Source organism: Macrotis lagotis, chromosome 4, assembly GCF_037893015.1.
Source record: "Macrotis lagotis isolate mMagLag1 chromosome 4, bilby.v1.9.chrom.fasta, whole genome shotgun sequence".
Classification (NCBI taxonomy): Eukaryota; Metazoa; Chordata; class Mammalia; order Peramelemorphia; family Peramelidae; genus Macrotis; species Macrotis lagotis.
The window spans coordinates 142074436-142096851 of NC_133661.1; the positions used below are offsets into that span (position 1 = coordinate 142074436).

Consider the following 22416-nt stretch of genomic DNA (forward strand, 5'->3'; position numbering starts at 1 on the left):
GTAGGAGCTACAAGTTATTATAAGTAGTCTCAGCAGGATTGACTTTTTTATCTATCTTCTGTAGAGATTTTGAGGACAAATATTTGAGGATTTTTCCATTTTACTTGATTTTTCAAATAATAAGCATTTATTTTTTCCGTACCATCCCCCCAATTTAAATTAAAAAAAAGAATAATGTAAACTTTGTAACAAATATGAATATTCAAGCAAAATAAAAGTCATTTTCTCTGTGTGTGTGTGTGTGTGTGTGTGTGTGTGTGTGTGTGTGTTAATGCATTCTGTACCTTGACTCCCTTACCAAATCATCATGGGTCCTTTGGGGTTATGATTGTTCATTGTACTGATCAGAATTTTTAAGCTTTTCAAAGTTATGTTTCTTTATAAAGTTGTGATAAACAATGTACTATTGATTCTTCACAAATCACTCAGTGTCCGTTGTCTTTCCTTGTTTTCCTTGAACCCAGCCATTATTTTTATACACACACATACACACACATTCTTTTTTGTATATACACACTCAAACACACACACACACACACACATGAATGCTCTTCCTCTTTCTTTCATCTCTTTGGGACATAAGCCATTGGCAAATACTTTACATGGAATTGAACTGAATTAAATTCCAGCTGCTTTCTATGTCTCTCTGTCTTCCTGTTACTAGACTTACTTTTGATGGGTTCAAATATTATCTGAAGATTTAGAGGGAAAAGGATGATAAATATATTTTTGTTTAATCAGTATTAATTCATTATTTTAGGTAGTTTTAAAGGTCTTGTTCCAAGCTCTTACTTTTCTTTATTGATTTTTTTATTCATAGCTCTCATTCTCATCCTCCTCTTTTTTATTTTATGACTGGTTTTTAAATATTTTTAAGTTCTTTATAAAAGTCTTGCTTTATCTCTAATAAGAATTCTTGCTAGACATGTGCCCAGAGTGTATTTTTCTTAAAAGCATCTTAAAGATGCTTTTGAGTCATCCTCTTCTTCCAGATTTGTGTCTTAAGCTTTCCTGTTACAGAAATGGTGGGATATTTTTGTTTGTTTATTTGTTCATTTTTCCAGTCTTCCTTTTAACTTTGGATTTTATGTTAGGGCTGGACTTTGCACAATTCTGGAGAGAATGTCCGAGCTGAGTTTCCACTCTTAATATTTTACCAAATAGCTGACTTGAACACTTCCATCATCTCATCAGTATGGGTATTTTGCTCATTATCTATACCTTCTTGTCCTGTGTGACTGTGATCCCTGCCAGAATATTCAATAGAATCCAATGAATATTCTATTGTCTATCCAATTCTCTGAAAACCTTATGTCTTTTAATATTATTGATGCAATGTAATGTACTGAGTCATTGTCATCCCTTGCTATATGACTAGTCTGTGAGCATACATTTCCTTGATAACAACTCCTAAACCATTTCTGGCACACACATCATCATTGGTTACAAATTACAACCTACTATCTAGCATGAAGTTCTCCATTACCTTTTGGTTTATCTCCATTTCGTATTCTTCAGAAAGACTGTGTTATTCTGTGCTTCACAGATGTTTAGCATCCCCAGAAGAATGCTATTGTTTAAGGTGAGCTTCTGTTTCAGCTTGATATTGATGAAAGAACAGAACAGTTTTCCTTGTTCACACAATCTGGCTTAACCTTTTCTTCTTTTTCTCTTCTGGTCCTAGGTCATTGCCTAGTTACAGTGCCTTAAAAAATATAGACAGAAACATGTAACTATATAAATGTATAACACATATGTATATTTGTGTAAAATGCACACATACATCTATGTATTCACATATATAAACATATACATATGTGTATTGTGTGCTCATGTATTTCTATGTGTTGACAACCTCTATAAGTTTAGTCATTCAGTAAAGAATTAACTTAAACATGGTGTTAACCTCAAAAGTTTGTCCTAATAAGGGACAAATGTTAGCCTCTAGGTTTAGTCTCAAGAAAGAACAAACAATTAGGTTAACATACACATTTACTAAAATTTTTCTAGGCTGATTATGCAGGTATGTATGGGGGCCCAGTTAGAAAACTGGAGCCCAAAATGGAGTTTTGGAGAGGGATTCTTACTCAGTTCTGCTATCATAAGGCAGGATTTGAAAAGGCTGCTTCTGACTTGTCCATCAAAGGAGTGGCCCCTGGCTCAAAGATGTACTTTATGTCAGGAACATGAGGGCGAGGGTTCCTTATAAAAAAAATTCCATATGTTCTAGAAATGCCAGTTAGGAATATCCCTTTCCAACTCATGTGCTTTGTGCTTTTATCAGCTATGCTAAAAACCTTAACAAAACATGTGAATCTTTCCCTTCCAGAATGTTGGCGCCATCAATGGGAGATTCATATTGTTACAAAGTTTACTTTTGTTTATAGGTGACATCAACACACACACACACAATATATAGGTATATATATATATATATATATATATATATATATATATATATATATATATATATATACATATTATAGTTTGGATTACAAACATTTTTAAATCCATTATTACATTGATCTCTTTAGAGTAATCATAGAACTCATTGAGATCTTATAGTCTTCTTAGATTTGATGTACTGAGCACAGTGTCATCCCTAACCCACTAAATGGATAGCATGCTTTATTCCTAAAAAGTGAATTTACCTATAAATGGGAAGTTCTGCCTCTACTGATTTAGTAATTTGCAGTGTGTGATTCCCTTTTCTTAAACTTTTCTGGTTAAGACTTCTCAACTAGTTTGGGAGTTTCTTTTTAGAAGGACATTTGTTCCTTTTGATTAAACAAGACATTTTCTTTTTCTAAATTTTCACATCCTTTTCATTCAGTGGGACTTTGATCTTTGTCTACAAATATCACTATTTCTAATCCTTATGAGAGCCTAATTATACAACTAGATTACATTTCAGTATCATTTCTTCTTTACTAGACTAAAGGAAAACCAGATAGGATCCACCCGTCATCTACTTTTTAGTTCATAATTTTTAAATCACTTTTTTCCCCATCATAGAAACTTCCTTCTGGAGATATAAATTTTTTCTGCCTCAAAGACTATTACATTATAAGAGAAATTATTAGAAGAAGAAAAGGAACACATTTTCAAATAAACATCTAATTGCAAAACCTACATCAAAGAAGATACAAAAAACAACTGTCTTTAAAATGCTAAAGCATGCAGCAAAATATAATTGTTGAATCTATTTCGTATTGTTGAATTCATTTCATATGTAAAATATCACAGCCAGTACAAAATTGTTTTTCTTTAAGATTTAAACACAAATACAAAGCCTATGAGTGTTATTCTTTCAGAAATAATTCCAAATGCTGCCACTGCATCATGAGGCAAATATAGACAAAGATACTGACAGCATATAGAGAAGTTAACATGAATTATTCTAGCATTCAAACATTTATTTTTAATTTTTTAAATATCACTGATAAAAGGTAAAAGGCACATGTTACCAAAATAACATTATATATAACTGACATGAGAAGTTGCAAAACTGTGCTTTAAGATGCAAATTTCCTATTTCTAAGCATGCTTGGTTTTTCTGATGCGTTCTTGCAGCTTTGAATTTTGAAATCCTTTTTTGTAGTTTTTTCTGATACTTTTCCTTTTTTCTTTATTCATTTTATATTACTGCAATAATCTTGTTGTGAGAGTAATCACAAAGCCCCCCTCCCTGCCCCGCCCCCAAAAATGAGAAACTTCAAGAATAGTGAGAGCGAAAAAAAAAGTATACTTCAGTCTGTCTTCAGATTACAATGGCTCTGTCTCTGGGATGAGTTGCCTTCCCCATCATAGCCACCAGAGAATATTTTTTCCCACAGTTGCTATCACTAGCTGTATTTCCCTCCATTCTATTTCTTCCCACTCTCATCTATTCCATCCTCTCTCTCCTTTCATCCTGTCTATATTCAGAAGTATGTTGCATCTGAGTACCCTCTCCCACGATCTTCCCTCTCTTCTATCATCTACTCCCCCCTTCCTTCCCCCAAATCCCCCTTATCCCATTCCTTTCCTCTCATTTTTCTCTAGGGTAAGATAGATTTCTATACTCTATTGTGTGTATGTTATTTCCTCTCTGAGCCATTTCTGATGAGAATGATGGCTCACTCATTCGCCTTGCTTTCTTCTGTTCCCCTCCATTGAAAAAGCTTTTTCTTGACTTTTATGTGCAATATCTTAGCCCCTTCTTCCTTTCTCTTCCTCTCAGTACTTTCCTTTATCACCCATTGACTCCATATTTTACTATATTATGCCATTATATTCAGCTCCTTCCAGTGCCTTGTCTATATATGCTCCTTCTAACTGCTCGTATAAATGAGAAAGTTCATATGAGTTATCAATATCTTTTTCCCATGCAGGAATACAAGAAGTTCAACATCATTAAGTTCCTCTTAATTAATCCTTCTTGTCCACCCTACCTATGGTTCCCTCAAGTCCTGTACTTAGAGATCAAACTTTCTGTTCAGCTCTGGTTGTTTCAGTGGGAAAGTTTGAAAGTCCCCTGTTTCATTGAAAGTCTGTCTTTTCCCCTGAAAAAGGATGTTCAGTTTTGCTGGGTAGTTGATTCTTGGTTTTAAACCAAGATCTTTTGTCTTCCAGAATATCATATTCCAAACCCTGCTAACCCTTAATTTAGACTGCCAGATTCTATGTAATCCTAACTATAGAGCCATGGTAGTTGGATTGCTTGTTTCTGGCAGATTTTAGTATTTTCTCTTTGACTTGAGAGTTTTGGAGTTTGGCTATAATATCCCTGGCAGTTTTTCTTTTGGGATCTCTTTCAGGAGATGATTGGTTAATTCCCTCAATTTCTATTTTATCCTCTGCTTCTAGGATCCTGGGCAATTTTGCTGTATTATTTCTTGAAAAAAAAATGAAGTCTAGGCTCTTATTCTGGTCAGGACTTTCAGGTAGCCCAATAATTTTTAAATTATCTGTTATGGATCTGTTTTCAAGGTCAGTTGTTTTTTCCAGTGAGATATTTCACATTTTTGGGTTTGGGGGTGGAGTAGGTATAGTTTTATTTCTTCCTGATTTGTCTGAAAGTCATTAGCTTCCTTTAGTTCCATTCTGCATTTGAAGGAGTTATTTTCTTCAGAGAGCTTTTTTATCTCTTTTTCCAGCTGGCCAATTCTGATTTTAAGGCATTCTTCTCCTTATTTGCCTTTTCTGTTGCTTTTTTTTTTCCATTTGGCCTAAACTGATTTTTAATATGTTATTTTCTTCAGTATTTTTTTTTATTCCTTTAACCAAGTTGCTGACTTGGTTTTCATGATTTATCTGTATCACTCTCAATCCTTCTCCCAATTTTTCCTCTACATCACTTAATTGCTTTTCAATGTCTGTTTTGAGTTCCTTCACAGCCTAAGCCCAGGCTTTGGATACAGAAGCTTCTCTTTTGCCATCATCTGAGTATATATTTTGATCCTTCATGAGACCAAAGTAATTTTCTATAGTCAGATTCTTCTTTTCTGTTGTTTACTCATTTTCTCAGCCTATGACTGATTTACTGCACTTCCAAGACATTGGATGGGGGGAGGTTTAGAACAGTCCACAGGGACCTTAATTACTCCAAGATCTTATGAGAGGCTCTGATTGCTCTCTTGCCTGTGTTCATTCCCTGCCCTCTGCCATGGAGCTGTGAGGATGGTCCCTGCTCAGCTATGGTGGTATTGTGGGGACTCAGACTGAAACCTGGATCTGAGTGTGGGCAAACAGGTGAGCCCTGCCCCAGAGAGAGCAGAGCGACATCTACAGCCTCTCCTGACCCCCTTACCATCTATGGCTGAGAGCTCTGGATGGGCTGGATGACTCTGATGACTCTCACTGCAGGTTCTCACCACAGGGCTGCTCTGAGGCCAGAGTTCCACTCCACTCTCACTCTGGTGCAGCAGAGTTCTCTCACCACCCCTTTCAGATGTCCCCAATGACTTCTGGACTAAGAGGTCTAGAAACTGCCCCCTCTGCCACAGACCCAAGTGCCCGGCCTGACTGTGCTGCACTGTGACTTTTTCCAACCCCTGGTCCCAGTGATATAGACCTTTTCCTGCAGAATTTCTAAATTGTCTTGAACTGGGAAATTGCATTACTCAGTCTTTCTGTGTGTTCTGCTACTCTAAATTTTGGCTACAGCCACAATTTGATGACTTTTGGAGTTTTGCGGGGAATGAGTTTCTGGAAATTCCTCCCTTCATGCTGCCATCTTGGCTCCGCCCCTAATCTTTTTTCTCTTCTGATACTTGTAACACAGTTTCTTTTCACTCTGAAATGCTTGGTAATATACAGGCACAGTGCCTGTATATTACAGGAGATAAAAGATCCTTTACTATTTCAGTTCCAGGAAAAAGTCTCAAAATTTGATAGAATAGCAGGGGGGGTTTTTCTGTTGATTTTCTTGCTTATTCTCTTCCTCCTCAAAAATGCCTTTCCATGCCTCTCTGAAGGCAGCCTCATTATGACTGAGATTCCTCATTATTCCACTCAGGCCACTCAGCCTTCCTGCTGTTACTGCACATGCATATTCTCTCCTTTCTGAGTATTCTCTATTCACAACATCAACAAAAACTCTTTAAACATTGGTTGGAGTCCTAATATTGTGTAATTTTGGAATAGAATGACTACTGCTGCCATTGCTATTCCGTCATTTATATGTCACTTTCTTTCTTTTCATTAAATGTTAAAGTACTATTTTTTCTACTATTTATTCTACCCTCTTAGGTCTAACTGTATGAGAGAAAAAAATACATAGTTGCTACAGAATTATCTCCAAATTCTAAATCATCACCATTACCATATCTATAAGAATTTGAACCATTCACTTGATCATTGAGTAACTTTGAATTGGTAATATCCTTTTGAAAATTGCCTTGAGTAAGAGAGTCTTTTCTTGTTTCGGTCACACTTGTCTTTGGATCTTCCTTCTCTTCTTCAGAAAAGGTTCTGTCCTGTCTTCTCCATTTGCAAATATCGGATTTTCTATGTAGTTTGCCTCCAAAAATCTTTTCTTTCTAATTCATTGAGTGGAACTCATAGTTTCTTCTCACTGAGGAAATTGTCTTTGGATTTTGGGTCATTTACAAAATCTATTTTTAAAACATTTAAAGTTTTTGGTTTTGATTGCCTATGAGCAGTTCTGAGTTTTCTTTTAACTTGCATGTCATTTTTAATGTCTCATATCAACAATGTCACTTTCCACATCATTCATTTTCTTTAAATCTCTGAATTAATCTCTGGGTTCACAGTTCAAAAACCCTTCCAAAAGGGTTTTTTCCTTGTGTTCTACTAAACTTATAGACCTGTTTTGCTGAGCATTTGCAAAAATAAAAACAAAAACTCCCAAAAAAACAATTTTCCCCAACTGTGATTTCACTGATTCAAAGATTCAAGCATGCTACTTTGGAATGAGGACAAGAGGACCTAAAAGTACTATAATATCATAAAAAGAGTTTAACTGGAAATGTGCCATCTTTCTTGAAGAGCCTCATAGTAGCACCCTACCTTCATCTAATGCTGGACTTTTTCTTGGGGGGTCAGTGACCATCTTTTCCTGCTCCTCCCAGAGCCTCATCAAATGCTCAGAGCCAAGCAGCTATGTAGAAGAGGTGACTTCAATGCTGGGTATAGACTGGTCATCCAGCCCCTGCAGAGGGAGATGGGGGCTCAGGAGGGCAGGGAGAGGGGAGGGGTGAGGGGGTGAAGGGTAGAAGAAGGTTTGGAGGATCTCCAAGGGATTTCTAACTCCAGTAATAATGTTTATAGAAGTGGACATAATGCTCCTGAGGCACATGCTGGACTTTTCTGGGTCTCTGCCTCTCCTCCACCTGCTTCGTCTCATGACTGAGGAGGCCTAGCACTCCTTTTTTCCCATCTTATCTTCCATTATCATCCTTCTTGCCACCAATTTCTAATAAGTTCAGTGGGAGACACCAGGGGAACAGGGCTGGTGGATGGGAGTCCCAGAGCTACCAGACATCTTTTGCTATAACCTGTACTATTAAAAAATTGGAAAGATTGTCTAATGCCTTCTATAGTAGGGCTTCTCCTTCACTTCCTCCTCCTCTTCCCTCCTGCCTATGTTCTACTTTTCTACTTATAAATTACTATCTTCTACAGTTTTTTTCTCCCTCTCAAATCCTATCACATTTATAGTGTGTACTACAACATATATATATATATATATATATATATATATATACATATATATATATATATATATATATATATATATATATATATCTTGTACTGTTTTCTAATTAGTGTATGTTAGACTTCTCGGTTGTATTGTAAACTCTGGTGAGTCAAGGACTATATATAGTATTTTCTCTCATTACTGTGCACAATGTTAAGAAATTGTTGTTGTCATTTTTCAGTTGTATCTGACTCTTCTTTACCCCATTTGGGGTTTTCTTGAAGAAAATACTGGAATAGTTTGCATTTCCTCTTCCAGCTCATTTTACAAATGAGGAAACTGAGGCAAGAGTGACTTGATAATTTTGAGGAGAATCACACAGCTAGTATCTGAAACTGAATGTGAACTCAAGTCTTCCTGCTTCCAGTCTGGGAGCTCTACCTAGCTGCTCTAAAAACTTACAGACCCTCAGTAAATACTTATTGATTGGGATGATTCTCTAAGTAGGTTCTAAAGATCATTGGTGGTTTATAAAAAATATTTCTAGATGGTGTGGTAACTGGTTAATTTTTAAATTAAAGATAAAAAGAGTGTATGGGAGTCAGGGAACCTAAGCTGTAGTCTTATCAATATCCTTGACTCCCTAGGAAATCTTGATATGTTATCCTCTCTGGGACTGTTATTTCCTTGCTAGAACTTTCCTCAAAAAATGCCAGTGTTTTCCTACTATATCAGGATAAAATAAAACTTTTCTGTCTAGATTTAAAGGCTGCCCCCAATCTAGTTCCATTTTTTTTCACTCTAAAATCCTCAAACTCAGCGTTCTGTCTTTCATTCCTTTGCTCTTGTTGAAGTTTTCTCTTTTACTTGAAATACACTCCTTCCTTATCTTTGCCTCTCAGAATTCTTACCTTCTTTCAAGGTTTAACTTAGCAGTCACTTCCTCTATTGGATTTTCCTAGAATTTCCTTATCTTTGTTTCTCAGAATTCTTACCTTCCTTTGATGTTTCTAGATTCCCCATTTGTTAATGCTCTTCCTCCTTAATTGATCTTGCCTATGTTTATCTATTATATTGTATATAATATACTGTATACATATTATATTGCTATAGTAAGATATAAACTCTTTGAAGGCTGGGACTATTTTGGTTTTTGTTTACACAGTATCACTTGGACCTAGGATAATGCCTGGCACATTATAGAAACTTAGCTAATTTTTTGCTGAAGTGAAATAAATCCACCATTTATTATAGTTTTGAATTTTTTATTTATTAAAAGACACCTCTTAAAAACACCTCTTATTGGTATGTTATTAAATGCAAGTATTCTTTCCATTTTTCTATTGAAGTGGTAAGTAGAAAACTATGTCTTTTGAATCACAAAAAAATTGATATTATGAAAAAAATTGAGAAATTAATGCCACCCCCAGACTGTGACTAGATCATTGAGTGACTTCAACTGGCTATGAATTTGATTTTCCCTGAAGATGCAGTTAGATTTACACAGTTCCTTAGTCTCAAGGCACACCTAAAAGCTATCCAGGATGCTTCTGGCAAGTGCCAAGTTATCTCTTGTCTTGTGAAAACAACTTATATCATACTTTTTGGGGCAGAGCCAAGAAGGTGGCATGAAGCTAGCATACTCTCAGAGTTTTTCCCTACACAATGTTAAGTGAAACCTCTCTACGTACATTAAAACTATAGATCCCACCAAAAACAAAAGAGCAGAACAAGTTCTCAACTGTAGACATTGTGGAGGATCTTCAGTGAAGGTCTAGCACTTCAGGGGGAAAAGGGAAATAGAGTCCAACTAGGTGGAAGAGTGGGAAAGTCAGTAGGAGGCTTCTAGCCACAACATAGCCCAGGTCCTTGTAAGTAGACAACAGACCAGCAGGAAGGGTCCCAAGTCCAAACAAAGTGTAAACCCTGGGAAACCTGGGGCAATAGACAGGACTGGGCTGGGAACAAATCACTGCATAGTCAGAGCCTGGACATAAAGGAGAAAAGACCTCTTAATGCATAGGCAACATTTCAGCAAGCCATAAACCAGGTACCAGACCCCCACCCCCACCCCAGCACAAAAAGCTTGGGGCAATACTCCCTATACCTCAGGAGCAGAGCTCAACTACTAAAATAAGCAAAAAACAAAAACAAGAAGAGCACTAAGCATAGAAAGCTACTACTCAGAAAGAGATGATAAAAATGCCGTCTCAGAAGAAGAAAGCAGTAATAAGTTACCTGCATGAGAAGTCTCAAAGGAATTTCTGAGTTGGACTCAAATCCAAACCCTCATGAGGAGCTTTAAAAAAATTTTAAAGTTAAAGAAGAGAAGAAGAAAAATGGAAAAAAGAAATGAGAATCATGCAGGAAAATTATGAAAAAAATATGGTGCTAATACCTAAACCAGGAAGACCCAAAGTAGACAAAGAAAATTATGATCAAATTACAATTTGATGTGATTTATGGCTCTTGAGAAGTGTATTTCTTTTTTTTTAATTTAAATTTATTTTTATTAAAGATATTATTTGAGTTTTACATTTTGCCCCAATCTTGCTTCCCTCCCCCCCCCCCCCCCCACGGAAAGCACTCTGTCAGTCTTTACTTTGTTTCTATATTGTACCTTGATCCAAATTGGGTGTGATGAGAGGGAAATCATATCCTTAAAGAGAAGAAAAGTCTAAGAGGTAACAAGATCAGACAATAAGATATCTGGTTTTTTTCTAAATTAAAAGGAATAGTCCTTGCACTTTGTTCAAAATCAACAGCTCCTTATCTGGATACAGACGGTACTCTCCTTTGCAGACTGCCCAAAATTATTCCCAATTGTTGCACTGATGGAATGAGCAAGTACTTCAAGGTTGAACATCACTCCCATGTTGCTGTTAGGGTTTACAGTGTTTTTCTGGTTCTGCTCATCTCACTCAGCATCAGTTCATGCAAATCCCTCCAGGTTTCCCTGAAATCCTGTCCCTCCTGATTTCTAATAGAACAATAGTGTTTCATGACATACATATACCACATTTTGCTAAGCCATTCCCCAATTGAAGGACATTTACTGGATTTCCAATTCTTTGCCAACACAAACAGGGCTGCTATAAATATTTTTGTACAAGTACTGTTTTTACCCTTTTTCCTCATCTCTTCAGGGTATAGACCCAGTAGTGGTATTGCTGGGTCAAAGGGTATGCACATTTTTGTTGCCCTTTGGGCATAGTTCCAAATAGCTCTCCAGAAGGGCTGGATGAGTTCATAGCTCCACCAACAGTGTAATAGTGTGCCAGATTTCCCATATCCCTTCCAACAATGATCATTATCCTTCCTGGTCATACTGGCCAATCTGAGAGGTGTGAGGTGGTACCTCAGAGAAGCTTTAATTTGCATTTCTCTAATAATTAATGATTTAGAGCATTTTTTTCATATGGCTATGGATTACTTTGATCTCCTCATCTGTAAATTGCCTTTGCATATCCTTTGACCATTTGTCAATTGGGGAATGGCTTTTTGTTTTAAAAATATGACTCAGTTCTCTGTATATTTTAGAAATGAGTCCTTTGTCAGAATCATTAGTTGTAAAGATTGTTTCCCAATTTACTACATTTCTTTTGATCTTGGTTACATTGGTTTTATCTGTGCAAAAGCTTTTTAATTTAATATAATCGAAATCATCTAATTGGTTTTTGGTGATGTTCTCCAACTCTTCCTTAGTCATAAACTGTTCCCCTTTCCATAGATCTGACAGGTAGACTAGTCCTTGATCTTCTAATTTGCTTATAGTATTATTTTTTATGTCTATGTCCTGTAACCATTTGGATCTTATCTTGGTAAAGGGTGTGAGGTATTGGTCTAATCTGAGTTTCTTCCATACTAACTTCCAATTTTCCCAGCAATTTTTATCAAAGAGGGAGTTTTTATCCCATTGGCCAGACTCTTTGGGTTTATCAAACAGCAGATTACTATAATCATCTCCTGCTTTTACACCTAGTCTATTCCACTGGTCCACCACTCTATTTCTTAGCCAATACCAAATAGTTTTGATGACTGATGCTATATAATATAATTTTAGATTGGGTAGGGCTAAGCCACCTTCTTTTGCACTTTTTTTTCATTAAGCTCCTGGCAATTCTTGACTTTTTTATGTTTCCATATGAATTTACTTACAATTTTTCTAACTCGTTAAAGTAATTTTTTGGAATTTTGATTGGTAGGGCACTAAACAGATAGTTTAGTTTTGGTAGAATTCTCAATTTTATTATATTAGCTCTACCTATCCATGAGCAGTTAATATTTGCCCATTTATTTAAATCTAATTTAATTTGTGTGAGAAGTGTTTTATAATTGTTTTCAAAAAGATTCTGAGTCTGTCTTGGCAAATAGACTCCCAAATATTTCATATTGTCTGAGGTTACTTTGAATGGGATTTCTCTTTCTAGCTCTTCCTGCTGTTTCTTGCTAGATATATATATATATATATATATATATATATATATATATATATATATATATATATAAAAGTTGAGGATTTAATGAGGGTTTATTTTATAACCTGCAACTTTGCTAAAATTGCGAATTGTTTCCAGTAGTTTTTTAGGTGATTTCTTGGGATTCTCTAGGTAGACCATCATGTCATCTGCAAAGAGTGAGAGTTTTGTCTCTTCCTTCCCAATTCTAATTAATTTAATTTCTTTTTCTTCTCTAATTGCTGATGCTAACATTTCTAATACAATATTGAATAGTAGTGGTGATAATGGGCACCCTTGTTTCACCCCTGATCTTATTGGGAATGCCTCTAGCCTCTCCCTATTGAATATAATGCTTGTTGATGGTTTCAGATAGATACTGCTAATTATTTTAAGGAACAGTCCATTTATTCCTATACTCTCTAGTGTTTTTAATAGGAATGAATGCTGTATTTTGTCAAAAGCTTTTTCAGCATCTATTGATATGATCATATGATTTCTGATAGGTTTGTTGTTGATACAATTGAGTATACTAACAGTTTTCCTAATATTGAACCAACCCTGCATTCCTGGAATAAATCCTACTTGATCATAATGTATTATCCTAGTGATGACTTGTAATTGTTTTGCTAAGATTTTATTTAGGATTTTTGCATCTATATTCATCAGGGAGATAGGTCTATAATTTTCTTCCTCTGTTTTAACTCTTCCTGGTTTAGGTAACAGTACCATATTGCTTTCATAGAAAGAGTTAGGCAGAGTTCCATCTTTCCCTATTTTTCCAAAGAGTTTATATAGGATTGGAACCAATTGTTCCTTAAATGTTTGGTAGAATTCACTTGTGAATCCATCAGGCCCTGGAGATTTTTTTTTAGGAAGTTCAGTAATGGCTTGTTGAATTTCTTTTTCTGAGATAGGGTTGTTTAGGTATTTAATCTCTTCTTCATTTAACTTGGGCAACTTATATTTTTGTAAATATTCATCCAATTCACTTAGATTATCAAATTTATTGGCATAGAGTTGGGCAAAATAATTTCGAATTATTACTTTAATTTCCTCCTCATTGGTGGTGAATTCACCTTTTTTCATTTATGATACTAGCTATTTGGTTTTCTTCTTTCTTTTTTTAATCAAATTGACCAGAGGTTTATCAATTTTATTGGTTTTTTCATAATACCAACTTTTGGTTTTATTTATTAATTCAATAGTTTTTTTGCTTTCAATTTTATTATTTTCTCCTTTAATTTTTAGAATTTCTAGTTTGGTATTTAATTGGGGATTTTTGATTTGTTCTTTCTCTAATTTTTTTTAGTTGCATGTTTCGTTCATTGATTTCCTCTTTCTCCAATTTATTCATATAAGCATTTAGAGCTATAATATATCCCCTGAGAGTTGCTTTGAATGAATCCCATAGGTTTTGGTATGTTGTTTCATTATTATCATTATCTAGGATAAAATCGTTAATTCTTTCTATAATTTGTTTTTTGGTCCACTCATTTTTTAAAATGAGGTTATTCAGTTTCCAATTTGTTCTGGGTCTATATCTCCTTGGCCCAGTATTGCATATGACTTTTATTGCATTGTGATCTCAGAAAGGTGTATTCATTATTTCTGCCTTTCTGCAGTTGATCGTTAGGTTTTTATGTCCTAGTACGTGGTCAATTTTTGTATAAGTTCTATGTACTGCAGAGAAAAAGGTATATTCCTTTCTATCCCCATTCAGTTTCCTCCATAAGTCTACCATATCTAATTTTTCTAGCAATCTATTTACCTCCCTAATTTCTTTCTTGTTTGTTTTATGATTCCATTTATCTAGATCTGATAGCAGGAAGTTGAGGTCTCCCACTAGTAGAGTTTTGCTGTCTATGTCTTCCTGTAATTCTTTCAGCTTCTCCTCTAAGAATTTGGGTGCTGTCCCACTGAGTGCATATATATTCAATATTGAAATGACTTTATTGTCTATGGTAATTTTTAGGAGGTTAAAGTTTCCTTCCTTATCTCTTTAAAAGCTATCTGTTTTTGCTGCTGCTTTGTCTGAGATAAGGATTGCTACCCCTGCTTTTTTTACTTCAGCTGAAGGAAAATATATTTTGCTCCAACCTTTTACCTTTACTCTATATGTATCTCTCTGCTTCAAATGAGTTTCTTGTAAACAACATATTGTAGGATTATGGTTTTTAATCCACTCTGCTATTTGCTTACGTTTTAAGGGAGAATTCATTCCATTCACATTCAAGGTTATGATTACTAATTCTTTATTGCCCTCCGTGCTATCTTCCCTCTGTTTGTATTTTTCCCCCTTTTATCCATATTCTCCAGTATTTTGTTTCTGAATACCACCCCTTCAGTGTGTTTGCCCTCCTATATCACACCCTCCCCTTTATTTCCCCTTTCCCTTTTTCCCTTTTCCCTTCCCTTCCCTTCCTTTTGTTATTTCCCCTTATTCACCCCCACTCCCCTTCGCTTTCTCTGTCCCCCGCTCCCGTTTTCCCCTTTTAATACTTGAAAGGTTAGATGTTTTATAAGTTAACTGAGTATGTATAAGTTGACTTTAAGCCATGTCTGATGAGAAGAAGATTCAGCTGTTTTTCCTCTGCTCCCTTCTTCTCCTCTATTACCATAGGTTTTTTGTACTTCTTAGTGTGATGAGATTTACCCCATTCAATCCCCTCCCTCCTCCCATCTCTTTCCTGTCCCCCCCTTTTTTAGGGAGGTAGTGTTTTTTTTAGATCATTCTATCTAAGTCAGAAAATTCTGAGTGTCTGTCCCTTCTAGTTCAGTATATTCTACTGAATAGAGTCAAAATTCCTGGGAGTTATTAGAGTCTTTCTCCCAAGTGGGGTTAAAGCCAGTTACATCCCATTAGATAGCAGTCTCATGGATAGGTAATGAATGTCCATCATTTCTGGCTAGGTGTATTCTCTCTGTTAGAGTTACATTTCTCAAGATTTATGAGAATCCTTTTTTTCCCCTATGCTGGGATATAGCCAGTTTCAACTTACTGGATTGCATTTTTTTCCCTTTTACTTCCCTCCCGTTTTTTTTTTTTTACCTTTTCATTTGTCTCTTGAACCTCCTGTTTGATGTCCAAAGTTTTTGTTTAGCTCTGGTCTTTTCATCAGAAATTTTTGTAATTCTTCCATTTTGTTAAGTGTCCATCTTTTTCCCTGGAAGAGAAGGCTTAGCTTTGCAGGAAAGTAGATTCTTGGCTCATTCCAAGCTCCCTTGCTCTTCGAAATATCTCGTTCCAGGCCCTTCAATCCCTTAATGCTGATCCAGCCAGGTCCTATGTGATCCTTACTGTGGCTCCTTGATATTTAAATTGTTTCTTTTTGGCTGCTTGCAGGATTTTCTCTTTTATCTGATAGTTCTGCAATTTGGCCACAACATTCCTTGGTGTTTTCATTTTAGGATATTTTTCTGGTGGGGATCAATGTACTCTTTCAATAACCACTTTGTCCTGGGATTCCATGATATCAGGGCAGTTTTCCATCACTAGATCCTGTAATATTAAGTCCAGGCTTTTTTTCTTTTCGACGTTTTCAGGAAGTCCTATAATTTTCATGTTGCCCCTCCTCGATCTATTCTCAAGGTCAGTGGTTTTGTTGATGAGGTATTTTACATTTGCTTCTATTTTTTCTATTTTTTTATTTTATTTAACTGACTCTTGCTGTCTTGTGGAGTCATTAGTTTCTGTAGACTCCATTATTTTTTGGGGGGAGGAGTTTTCTTCATTAACCTTTTCCAATTGGTCAATTCTACTTTTGAAAGAGCTTTCCATTTGACCAATTGAGGTTTTGAGAGAATTAATTTCTTTTTTGCATTTGCTCATTTGAGGATCTGATATAATTATTCCCATTTTGTAATTGTCCAATTGATGATCTGAGAGATTTATTCTCCTTTTGTGTTTGTCCAATTGTATTTTCTAAGGTTTTGTTTTCTTGTTGCAAGGTATTAATTGTCTCTCCCAAATTTTTAAGCTCCTTCCTTATTTCTTCAAGGAAGTCTTTCTGTGCTGGAGACCAGATTTTATTCTCCTCAGAGGTTCCAGGTCTCTCTGAGGAATTTTTCTATGGATCCACCTTTCCACTGACCCTTCTTCATTGTGCTAAGACCTTGAGTTTGGGGGGGGGGGGGGCTGGTTCACTTGGGCTTGGGATCGCTAAAGGCTTTACTGAGTGCAGTTTCTTGGGCTGGCCAGGAGGTGCTGGTTGCCCTCTCTGGATTGTCTGTGACCTTGGTTGAGAGGCCTTCTCTCTTTGCCGGAAGGGAGGAGTTGGAACTATTGAATTCTTTTGCTTTCAATCAATGGTGGGCTTTACCCTGGCCTAAGGTCATTCCTCAGCTGGGCTCACACACCTGGGCCTGAGGCAGAAGTAGTTTGCATTTGTTTGAGAAGAGGCCTCTGTGCAATGGAGGTGTGCCCTCAGAGTTTCTCAGACCAGAGGAGCTGAGGGATGGTGTCTGCAGCTCTCCTGCACCAGAACTCTTCCCCCAGCGTGGTCCCTGAGCTCCAGGGGGACAGCACCAACACCAGTGCCTCTGCATCCCTGCAGACCGAAGCCCCTTTCGTCCAGCCCCACCTCTGATCCAGCAGGTCCACTCTCCGGCCCTCAGACTCCTGGTTCCAATTCAGCTGTTAATCTGGCTGATCTGGGCTGATCCTCCCTCTGAGCCCAGACTCACCCACCCGAATTCGGCCAAAGCTGCTGTGGGAGACAAATCCTGAGGTAAATGTTCTTTCTCCTAGCTTTTCTTTCTGGGTTTTGTGGGTCAGATTTCTTTTAAGAGGTTTGTTTCATGTGATAGATGGGGAAGAGATCAGGAGACTTTAGAACTGTGCCTGTCTTCTCTCTGCCATCTTGCGAGAAGTGTATTTCTAATGAAACAGAAAAGGGGAGTGAGTATGCAGCAATGTTGCTTATCTATCAAGCAAGCAAGCAATCAACTTTCAAGTTTGGTATTTCTAACAGGACAGATAAAAGGAGTATATTTTGACAAAGGGGTTTTAGGTGCAAGATAGAGTTAAAAAAAGATAAAAAGAAGGATTATCTAGGTGAAGGCTAGGCACTAGAGGGTAAATAACATCAGATGTAGAGGGAAAGAAGGGAGAATGTGAACACTGAATAAATCCTACTCTCAATAGATTTGAACCAGAATGGGAATACTATACATTCCCAATTGGGTTTAAAAGTCCATCCAACTCTACAAGGAAGTAGGCAGGGGAAAAGGAAAAAAAGGGGAAGAAGGTTCTGATAAAAGGAAAGGCAGATGTAAATGTAAAAGTAAAGTTAAAGCTAAAATTTAAAAGAAAAATTGAAGGGGAAAGGGAACAAAACATTGGTGAGGAGGAATGAGAGGAAAGGAAAGAAAAAAGTACAAAGGGTAAAGAAAGCATGGAAGGAAATACAGAATTAGTAATCTTAACTATAAATGTGAATGGGATGAACTCACCCATAAAACGGAAGCAGATAGCAGAATGAATTAAAAACCAGAATCCCACAATATAGCGTTTACAAGAAACACATTTGAAACAGAGAAAAACTCACCGAGTAAAGATAAAAGGCTTCAGCAAAATATATTATGCTTCAGTGAAAGTAAAAAAATCAGACATAGCAGTCCTGATCTCAGACAAAGCAAAAGCAAAAATAGATTTCATTAAAAGGCATAAGGAAGGAAACATCTTCTTAAAAGGCACCATAGGAGGTGAAGTTTTATCATTTTCAAAAATATTTACACTAAATGGTATAGCATCCAAATTCTTAGAAGAAAAGCTAAATTAATTACAAGGAGACAGAGACAGCAAAACTATAATAATGGGGGGCACCTTAACCTCCCTCTCTCAGAATTAGATAAATCTAACCACGAAATAAATAAGAAGGTGAATAAAATTTTAGAAAACTTAGATATGATAGAGTACTGTAGAAAACTGAATGCAAATAAAAAACAATATGCCTTTTTCTTTGCAGTATATGGATGGCACCTGTAGCAAAACTGACCATCTACTAGAACATAAAAATCTTACAATCAAATGCAGTAAGGCAGAAGCAATAAATGTATGCTTTTCAGATTATGATGCAATAAAAAATTACATATAATCAAGGAAAGAGAAGTCAAAAATTAATTGAAAACTAAGTCACCCAATTTTAAAGAGTAAGTTGATCAAACAACAAAAAATAGAAATAATCAAAATAATCAAAATAATCAACCAAGAAAATGACAACAATGAGACATCATACTAAAACTTATGGGATAAAGTCAAAATAGTTTTTAGAGGAAATTTTATATCTCTAAATGCTTTTATGAATAAAATAGAGAAGAGAGGAGATGAGTGAATTGAGCATGTAACTAAAAAAGCTAGAAAAAGAGCAAATTAAAGATCCCTATTTAAATACAAATTAGAATTTCTGAAAATCAATGGAGAGATTAATAAAATTGAAAGCAACACAACTATTGATCTAATAAATAAAACTGAGTTGGTTTTATGAAAAAAACCAATAAAATAGATAAAACTTTGGTTAATCAGATTTTTTTAAAAATAGAATACTAAATTACCAGTATCAAAAATAAAAAGATGAACTAATTACCAAGGAGGAGGAAATTGAAGAGATAATTTGGAGCTATTTTACTCATCTCTTTGCTAATGAATTTGACAACCTGAGTGAAATGGATGAAAATTTACAAAAATACAAACTACTCAGGTCAATAGAAGAAGAAATGAGATACTTAACCTCATTTCAGAAAAAGAAATTGAAGAAACCATCAATAAACTCCCTAAGAAAAAAATCTCCAGGTCCAGAAACATTTAAAGGAACAATTAATTCAAATTCTACTCAAGTTATTTTAAAAAATAGGAGCACCAATATGGTGCTGATACCTAAAACAGGAAGACCCAGAGCAGACAAAAAAATTATAAACCAATTTCCCTAATGAACCTTGATGCAAAAATCTTAAATAAAATTTTATAAAGAGATTAGAAGTCATTACTAAGATAATACACATAATCAGGTAGAATTTATACCAGGTAGGCAGGAATGGTTTAATATAAGGAAAACACTCAATATAATTGAACATATCAATATTAAAACCAACAAAAATCATATAATTTTGTCAGTATATGCTGGAAAAACTTTTGTCAAATTCAGCATCCATTCCTATTAAAAACACTAGAGAGTATATGAATAAATGGAGTTTTCCCTAAAAGAGTAAGCAAGTATATATCTAAAACTATCAACATACATTTTATATAATGGAAATAAACTAGGAACATTTCAAGTAAGGTAAGGGCTGAAACAAGAATGTCCATGATCACCATTACTATTCAATACAGCATTAGAAATGTTAGCTTTAGCTATAAGAGAAGAAAAAAAAATTGAAGGAATTAAAATTGTCTATGAGGAAGCAAAACTTTCACTCTTTGTAGTTGATATGATGGTATACTTAGAGAACCCTAGAAAGTCAACTAAAAAAATCTACTTGACGCAATTAACAATTTTAGCAAAGTAGCAGGATATAAAATAAACTCACACAAATCATTTCTATATATGAACAACAAAGTTCAAGGACAAGAGATAGAAAGAGAAATTCCATTTAAAGGAATTGTAGACAACATAAAATACTTGGGAACCAACCTCCCATGAAAAATCCAGAAACTATGATAATAGTTATGAAATACTTTTCACACAAATAAAGTCAGATTTAAACAATTGGAAAACTTCAATTTCATATGGTTAGGCCAAGCTAATATAATAAAAATGAAAATTCCACCCAAATTAAATTACTTATTCAGTGCTATACCAACAAATCTACCAAATAACTATTATACAGAGCTAGAAAAAATAGTAACAAAATTCATCTGGAGCAACAAAAGGTCAAGAATTTCAAGGGAATCAATGAAGAAAAACACAAAGGAAGATGGTCTACCTGTACCAGATATAAAACTATATTATAAAACAGGCAGTCATCAAAACTGGCTGGTACTTATTAAGAAATAGAGTAATGGGGCAGCTAGTTAGTGCAGTGGATAGAGCACCAGCCCTGGAGTCAAGAGGACCTGAGTTCAAATCCAACCTCAGACACTTAATAATTACCAAGCTGTGTGACCATAGGCAGGTCACTTAATCCCACTGCCTTGCAAAAAACAACAACAAAAAAATTTTATTTAATCATGGACCAGTGGTTTAGGATAGGTACAAAACAAACAGTAGTAAATGACTATTATAATCTATTGTTTGATAAACCCAAAGACAATAACTTCTGGAATAAGAACTCACTATTGGACAAAAACTGCTAGGAAAACTGGAAAATAGTATGGCGAAAACTGGAAAATAGTATGGCAAAAACTAGGTAAAGACCCACATCTCACATGCTATTCCAAAATAAGGTCAGAATGAGTACTGGATTTAGACATAAAGGGCAATTCATAGAACAATCAACAGACAAAGAAATACTCTATATGTCATGGGAGAAATTTATGACCAAACAAGAAACGGAATACATTATAATTGCAAAATGAATGATTTTGACTATATTAAATTAAAAGTTTTTTCACTAATAAAACTAATACAGCTAAGATTAGAAGGAAAACAGAAATCTGAGAAATAATGTTCCCAGCTAGGAGTTCTGATAAAGATATCATTTCTAAAATACAGAGGATTGAATCAAATTTATAAGATTACAAGTTATTCCCCAATTGATAAATGGTCAGAGGATAAAAATAGGTAGTTTTCAAATAAAGAAATTTTATATATATATATATATATATATATATATATATATATATATATAATCATATAGAAAATTTTCCAAAGCATTATTGAATTGAGAAATGCAAATTAAAACAACTTTGAGGTATCACCTCACACCTATCAGACTGTCTAAGATGACAAAAAAGATGAAATCATCAATGTTGGAGAGGGTTTGGGAAGATTGTGACATTGATGCACTATTGGTGAAGTTGTAAACTAATTCAATCATTCTAGAGAGCAATATGCCTAAAGTGCAATAAAACTGATCATACCCTTTGACCCAGAAATGCCGATACCAGGCCTATATCCAAAAGAAATCATAAAAAATGGGAAAAGTCTCGCATGATGAAAAATATTTACACAGCTCTTTTTGTAGTATCAAAGAATTGAGTGGGTGTCCATCAATTAGGGAATGGCTGAACAATTTATGGTATATGAATGTTATGGCATTACATTGTTCTATAAGAAACAATGAATGGAAAGAATTACACAAACTGATGCTGAGTGAAGGGAGCAGAAACAAAAGAACTTTGTACACATTAACAACAACATTGTAAATTGATCAACTATGAATATGTGGTTCCTCTCAGTAGTTCAGAGATCTAGGACAACCTTGGAAGACCTGTTATGGACAACATCATCTACATCTAGAGGGAAACAATAACAACAAAAAACCTCAGATTATGTTTTTCCTTTCTCTCGCATGGGTTTTTTTCTTTTACCTTGGTCCTAATTCCTCATACACAAAATGATTAAAATGTGAACATATTGAACATGGGTATACATATATAACTTTTACTGGACTGCTTGCTGCTGGGTATGGGAGTGGGGTGGTGGAAAAATGTGTAACAAGAATAAACAGGTGAATGTATGTTGAAAGGCTTTCATGATGTAGTTGGAAAAAAGAAAACAACTTATATCTCATGTCTCACTGATGATGGAATCATTAACATCATCTTATATGAAGGTCAATAACATTATTTTTTCCAAAGGCCTTAATAAATATCAGATAGAATAGGACAGAAGGATCTTATTTTAATTTAATTATAGATTTTTGAATTGGGAAGGT

General features: G+C 35.2%; 1 protein-coding gene and 1 pseudogene across 3 annotated transcripts in view; one reads left to right on the plus strand and one right to left on the minus strand.

Annotated features, from left to right (window-relative positions):
* LRRK1 (leucine rich repeat kinase 1) overlaps positions 1 to 22416 on the plus strand; it is a 175799-nt gene that overhangs the window by 22216 nt on the left and 131167 nt on the right. The window lies entirely within an intron of this gene.
* LOC141520467 (unconventional prefoldin RPB5 interactor-like) lies at positions 6273 to 7801 on the minus strand (annotated as a pseudogene).